The 6,857-nt window shown below is 50.0% G+C and overlaps 1 long non-coding RNA gene across 1 annotated transcript; it reads right to left on the bottom strand.

The window, feature by feature from the left end:
* Positions 1-1,171: 1,171 nt before the first annotated feature.
* LOC145723852 (uncharacterized) lies at positions 1,172-6,082 on the bottom strand. Its single transcript, XR_014149180.1, has 3 exons — positions 5,968-6,082; positions 3,359-3,632; positions 1,172-2,958 (listed from the first exon to the last, which is right to left on the bottom strand). It is a non-coding gene; the product is annotated as an uncharacterized LOC145723852 (long non-coding RNA).
* Between the last annotated feature and the right edge of the window lie 775 nt (positions 6,083-6,857).

Consider the following 6,857-nt stretch of genomic DNA (forward strand, 5'->3'; position numbering starts at 1 on the left):
CACTTTAGGACCTAGGCCTATAGGGGCCCTGAGCAGCCTGGCTTGGTGAGAGCATGAGTCAGGGAAAGGGGAGAAGGGGGCAGAGGCTGTCCTGGAAGAGAAAGTACCCCCCACCTCCATTCTGTAGCTGTCCAGCTCCATCCCTGCTGTGTGGCCCCTGCTCTCTGTTCCAGATATAAAACAGCCACATCTTTGCATGGTTATATTACGATCATTTTTTACCTCACTACTGACTTACATTCATTGTAGGTAAGCAACTTTCTCTCACCATCTCTCTTTCCATCCACCTTCTTAGCCCAAGAAAGGGAAGAACAGAAGAAGAGTGTGTGACTTGGAACTCTCCTAGCACTCAGCAGGAGGGCAGGATGTCGCCCACCCTGCTGGGCACCAGGGGTTGGCCTGAGGCCAGACCCACAGGGCCAAACACACTCACGTAAGGCCCCCAGGCACTGGAGAGGAGCACAGGGAGGACCGGGGGTGGGGTGCGGCGGGAACCCGGAGGGCTGACCGTCTGCAAGCAGCCACGTGGCCAGAGAGCCAGCACTGCAGGAGACGGGGCTCCCGGGGCTGGATGACAGCCATGAGCTTGCCCGCTGTCCTAGGCTGTCCGGCAGGGTGAGGCTGGAGCGCTCACTCACAGAATAAACTGGGTGTCTGTGCCGATCCAAGGGGACTTGCACCCAAAGGAATGTGTGTATCTACTTGCTTAAGCCACCTTGAAATCCCTTCTGGAACAAAGAGGGAGATAAGGAGGGAAGGAGGGTCAGGGAGGGTGAAATATAGTACAGAATGGGAGTAAGGAAGGAAAGGGGGAGGGAAGGGAGAAAGAAGGAGGGAAGGAAGGCAAAGAGGAAGAGCAGGAGACGGGGGAGAGGTTAGCTCCCTGCCTGGCCACAAATGTGAGCAAGTCCAGCCATTTTGAATTCAAACAAGGAACATTATGGAAGAATGTAGGCATTAGGGGGCCCATCTATTCCCCCTCTCCCCTCGGAACAAACCTCCAGTACACTCTGAGCCCCACATGGATTCGGGAACTCATTCTGTTTCACAGCACAGATCTGGCTGCCTGCGGCCCAAGCCCCACACCCCCCTGCTGGCTGCTAGGCCCCTTTTCCTCCCTAGTCTCAGCAAGATGGTGAAATGAGCCACTTGCCCAACAGCCTGAGGGGCTAATAAATCTCTGGGGCCACCCGTGAGACCGATTTCCTGATTGCACAACCTCTGAGTAAGCAGGTCCCTGGCCCCAGACACGCCCCCTCCAACCCCAGGAGACAGGAGGTTCCATTCCAGGGGCAGGCTGAGCTTGGCCAAAACAGGGTGTGGCAGCCAGGGTGGCTTAGACCTTGCAGGGAAGGGCCATTTGTCCTGAACGTATGGCAGCTGAAACCTGGCAAACAGTGGTTTTGTTATGAATCAGCTCGGCGCTCACCAAAGTCAGGGCAATCCAATAACGGTGGTGGCCTCTCCCACCCAGGGCTCAGTGCTGGGTCTGTGCAGGGCAGGGTGGACTCAGCTTTGACCCCAGCTTCAGGTAACACATGGAAAGTCCTTAGACTTAGTCCTTCTGAGGCTCAGTCCCATTATGTGTAAAATAGGAACAATGCACTTACCTGACTTGAAATAAACATATATATAATAAAATATATTACTATATATTTTTATATATAATATAGTAAATGATTAGCTAGTGTTGGATTAGTTGTTGTTATTTGAAATAAATACACATTTCTATGAAAAATGGTGAGAGGGAGGGCAGGGGGTCCTTTAGACATGTATAAATAAAGCCGTGGACACCACATGGCCATGAGAGTCCGGCGAGGGATATTTGGTGAGCGTGCCCAGTAGTTTAGGTTGACAATGCAGAGGGCAAGTTCCTTCCTGAAACCCGGGAGAGGTCGCGCCCTGGAACAGAAAGTCATGCCGGGGGAGGGGGGGCGCAGGAAGGAAGAGCCGGGGAGCTTGGCACTGGGCAGGCATCGCACCCCCGGATCCTGGAACCTGGAAAGTGAACCTGGTGCTGTGAGCCGAGTCCTGTCAGTGATGGTTGCCTAGAAGAGAGGTCTCCAAACCTGCATGCTCAGCTCTTCCGTGAATCTCTCGGGAAACCCCAGCATCTTTCCAATAAGCTCTCTGTTCCATTTCAACTGGCTCATATCCGAGTCTTGCCCGCAGGAACAAGAAGTAGACCTTAAGCTGTCCTGTATTTTTAGGTGCTTCTGGTTTTGTATGCCTGGCTAGATATGCAGCAGAAACTGTGAGATGGCTCCCGCGGAAGCTTCTCCAGGTTGAAGGACCTCGGAGAGTTTGGCCAGGTGTCCCTCTCTTCACCTTGAAAACCAGGAGGTGGATATCCCTCCCACCAGCCCTCACAGGCATGAGTTCAGGACTAATGCCGAGTTTTGCCAGCAGTGAACACAAACCCTGTGGGGCGATGCGGACAGGGGCAAACATGGCTCTTCAACATGGACATCCCAAGAATACCAGCCTCAGAAATTATGTTTAGATGTTAAAATTAACCACTGAAAAAAATAAAATAAAATTTGAAAATCAGGTCCAGTAATTTTTCCAGATATTTTTCCACTGGGCAAAAATGCAGGATGTGTTTTTCTAAGCTCCTTTCCTCTGAAATGTGTGTATTTTGAAGGAAACATGGCCCATATGTTGCTTATTCATGCTTCAAACAAAATGCTCTTAGGGAATATTTACTCAAGGTCCAGAACAACTTCCATTTGTTTATGTTTTTAAAGAAACTCCTTGAACTTAAAAACAGGAAGTCTTCATTGGCTAAGTAGATATGAACTTAGGATCTACAGGTTTAGATGGTTTGGGAATTTGGCATATGCATGATGAGCCCAGAAGAGCTTTTTTCCATTCCTGAAGGTGCACTGACCACCACGGGCCAGGTTGAAAAGACCAGCTCCGTGAAACTAGCAGCAAGCACTTGCTCATGACACTTACCTGGAGGAGAGTGAGGAAGGGTCAGAACCTTGCAAAAAATCAGTTTTGACCCACAGCCCCCACAAAGGCTTGGCCCCTGCAGTGCCCGTGCGTTCTCTGCCAGCCCTGAGAGGGAAAGGACAGAACTTCTGGAGCTAGCTCTCATGGGCCTAAGGCAGTGTTCCATTACAGCAAAGAGCAAGAAAATACCACCTTGGCAGGATGCTCCTTCCCACTGCCAAGTGGAAGTGGAGCGAGGCAGGTGGAAGGAGGCAGGCTGGTGGCATGGGACAAGTGGGCAGCGTGTGGCAAATGGAAACAGAACTGTGTTCCAGCTTCTGCCTCTGCATTCTCTATCCTGAGATCTTCAACCTTCTGAGGCTCAGTCCCATTATGTGTAAAATAGGAACAATGCACTAACCTGACTTGAAATAAACATCTGAAATGACCTGCATGGAACCTTGATGACCATCAGTGGGAACCCTCAGCAGCCAGTACAGGAGAGTCTGGAAGGTACCTCCCTTGTCAGTGTGACCACAGTGGCCACACCTGCCCTGACCCGGTGGGCTGTGCAGTTCCAGCATCACTTTCCACACCTGTGCAGGTACGGGGGCTCAAGCCATCAAGTGTACCTGAAGCTTGTTTCTGTCAGCCTGAGCCTGGATCAGTGGTCCCCAAAGTGGGGTGTGTGACCCCTGGAAAGGATAGACAGGACAGTCTTTACATTTATTTCATGCAAATGTGATAAAGAACATCTCCACGTACTTAGTGTAAGGACCGACCCTGCACAGCCAAGCCTTGCAGTCACAAAAGTCCAGGAGCTATCCTGAGGGAAGAGCAGGGACTCCCCAGGAAGGAAAGGCTGAAGGGGCAGCTTCTTTCTACATATTGTGCAGTTTACATGTGCCTGGGTACGTGGGTTTATGTACATGGAGGAAGCTTTTCAATGCTCTGACATGAGCTGGGGAGTGACCATGGATGTGAATCCCCATAGCTGATGCTCCCAGAGAAGCAATTCTAGAGACAAGATGGGTAATTTTCTTTTATGAAAAGGCAGCTACTTCTTTGGCTGAACAAAGGCTAGTCATTGAGTGCAACCTAGCAGTGTCTCAAACTATAAACAAAGCTGAATTTTCGAGGTCAAGGTGATGTTTTAACAGTGACAACAGAACAGCTTTTCAAAGAAACTCATCCTATGGAGAGCTTGAAAAGCATGGAAGCTTTCTCATTCTTATGATTTCGTCACCAGAAATAACAGAAGCATATCACTTCTGAAAACCTTCATATCTGTGCACTGAAAGAAACTTGCAGATAGATTTCTCATCTGTTGAAAAAAATCATCCAAAGTGTTTTAGTGGGTTTTGAAAATGTTTGTGTAAAAAATATATAAAAACACAATACCTTGTTAAAGAAGAAAAAAAAAACACTAACACCAAAAATCAGTGGAAATTTAGTGGCCACATTTTGACATGAGCCTTTGCATCCCTGAGCAGAACTGAAAGAGTGAGTGCGATGATGTAGGCAGGGTGGCTGACGTGCCTCGCCAGGTCCCTTCTGAGCCTCCTGGTGTCAAGAGTGGTCCAGAACCAGATCCCAAGCACTCCAAACTTAGAAGTCCCAATTGCTACATCAGAAAGTATGAACTAAGGTTTATAAAAGCAATGGCGTATGCTTGATCATGTTAGAAATACTTCCAATGCTACTTTACTAAAGAAAAAATGTCCACAATTAAAAAAATCTAAAATAAAAATTATTTTCAGTATCGTTTATTTCATCTTTGTTTTACTTTTATCTTTTTATTTTGAGGTGTGTTCTATAACCCAAGTAATATGCTGCTTCAGTGTCCTGAGGATAGAACATATGTGTGTATGTGTACATATATACGTAATATTAATATATTGGGGGTGAGTTTTCAGATTTTCGGAGATTTCAGCGACCCAGATGGTTTTACTGAGGGATCCACGCTGTCATACCAGCCCCAGCCCACAACCCAACGGAGCCCACCTATCCTCACTTGATATCTGGTCTACCTGTTCCTTACCTGCTCCTACATGGCCCCAAAAGTCACGGAGGCTGTATTTTGACCAAAGGGCCAATGCAGAAAAGGCACCCATGTTAGATCCTGGGATGTCAGCCAAAGCAAACAACTCCCTACATCCAAGTAATGAGTAACAGTAACAAAGGAAGGGGACTTCGGCGATCAGTTCTGGGTGGGTCTGTAGAGAAGTCCCTTCTGCCACTCCTTCTCCCCTGCTCTGTCCCCCTCACATGCCCCCCCGCCCCCGGCAGTGTAGACATTCTAAGTGTGCGCAGAGGTGCACGGGCACGTATGCATACAAACGCATACACACGCAGGCACCCACACGCACACACCCACACACAGGCTCTCACACGCACACGCCCGCACACATGTGCACGTACACGCAGGTACCACTCTACAAGTCTGTTGGCGTCCAAGCAGCAGATATTTGTCGTGATCATTTTAATTACCCAGAATATGGATAATGAGATGATGACAGGGTGGCAGAAGGGCAGCAAGAAAAGAACCTGAAACCTGAACATTTACAGTCTAACTCGGAGAGGACAGCACTTTTACACATCGAGGCCAGGGAGAAAAGGACAGATACTTCTGGCATGAATAAAATCAAACAAAAATGCAGGTGCACCTGCCCAAGTGCCAGGCCCAAGCAGGCACGTGGCTCTGCAAAGGGATGATGAATGAGTGTCCCTGTCCCGGGTGGGCATCTCTGGGGTAAGGGCTCCCCAGCCCCACAAGGCCTCAACCGTTCCTGCTCATAAACACCCTTCCCTCGCTGGAGGCTCCTCCCCTCCCATCTTCTCACTTCCCCACCCCCTCCTTCCTGCTTCCTGGGACCACCCTCAGGAACACCACCTGCCCCAACGCCTTACCTAGGGTCTGCCTTCAGAATAACCCAATTATACACACATCAGTAGGGCCAACAGACCAGCCTCCCACCCACTGGCACTACTGTATGCATTTGTTCTTCCAAAAAGCAAGGAATGTGCTACCTGTAGATTCACAGCCATTCACACCTTATCTTCTGGAAGACAGTGCACCAGAACTTGGATTTCTATCAGCTGGATGCAAGGTGCCATTAGGCATCCGTGCCCCCAGCTCCAGAGTGTGCTGGGGCCGGAAGCACTCGTCTGGCCGCAGCAGGAAATATTTGCACCTTATCTAAGAGAGGGAACTTCCTGCCACCTGGCCCCACCGCCTGCGAGTACCTGGTGTGTTTTCAGTGCAGGCCTTTCAGTCTTGCTCCAAGTGTGTTGTGTGGTGCTTCTTTGTTGCCAGTTGCTGGGACAAAGCTGCTCTCCAATTACTGTGAACTTTCTGTGACCCTTCCACCCCTGAAAAATCCCTGCCCTTCCAACGACCATCACCACCACCCCATCACCAGCCTCCACTAAGGGAGGAGGAAATCTGTGCATGCTCTAAGATTCCTGAACCGAAGACATCTGCACATTCATAGCCTGGACTGCCTGGGGCTTGTTCAGTCAACCACCCACACACCCTTCAGATCTCCCCTCCCTGATCAGTCACCTTTGCCCTTTGTGCAAAAATGAAGGTGGGTCCTTGGCTGACAGCATGAGGCACCAGCCATTCTCTGGGCCCACTCTGGCACTTCCTGCCTCTGCCATCCTTCCCCACTTCCATGCTGTCTGTAACTTCCAACAAAGCTGGGGGTCAGCCCCTATGTCTGGCAGAGACTCTAACTCCAGCATCCTCTCCAGAGCTGCTCCTGTGCCCCCTCCACCGCAGCCCTCCCTCAGGCTCCACAGTCAAGCTCTGTCCCCAGCCTCCCGGTCTCCCTTTCTCCTTTTGTGCCAATAACATCCAATTCAACCTATCCTCCTAAAACACTGACCTGGTGGGCTGGTTGCAGGGCCGGTCAGGC

Source organism: Leptonychotes weddellii, chromosome 10 (assembly GCF_054177405.1).
Source record: "Leptonychotes weddellii isolate Sample4059 chromosome 10, ASM5417740v2, whole genome shotgun sequence".
Lineage (NCBI taxonomy): Eukaryota > Metazoa > Chordata > Mammalia > Carnivora > Phocidae > Leptonychotes > Leptonychotes weddellii.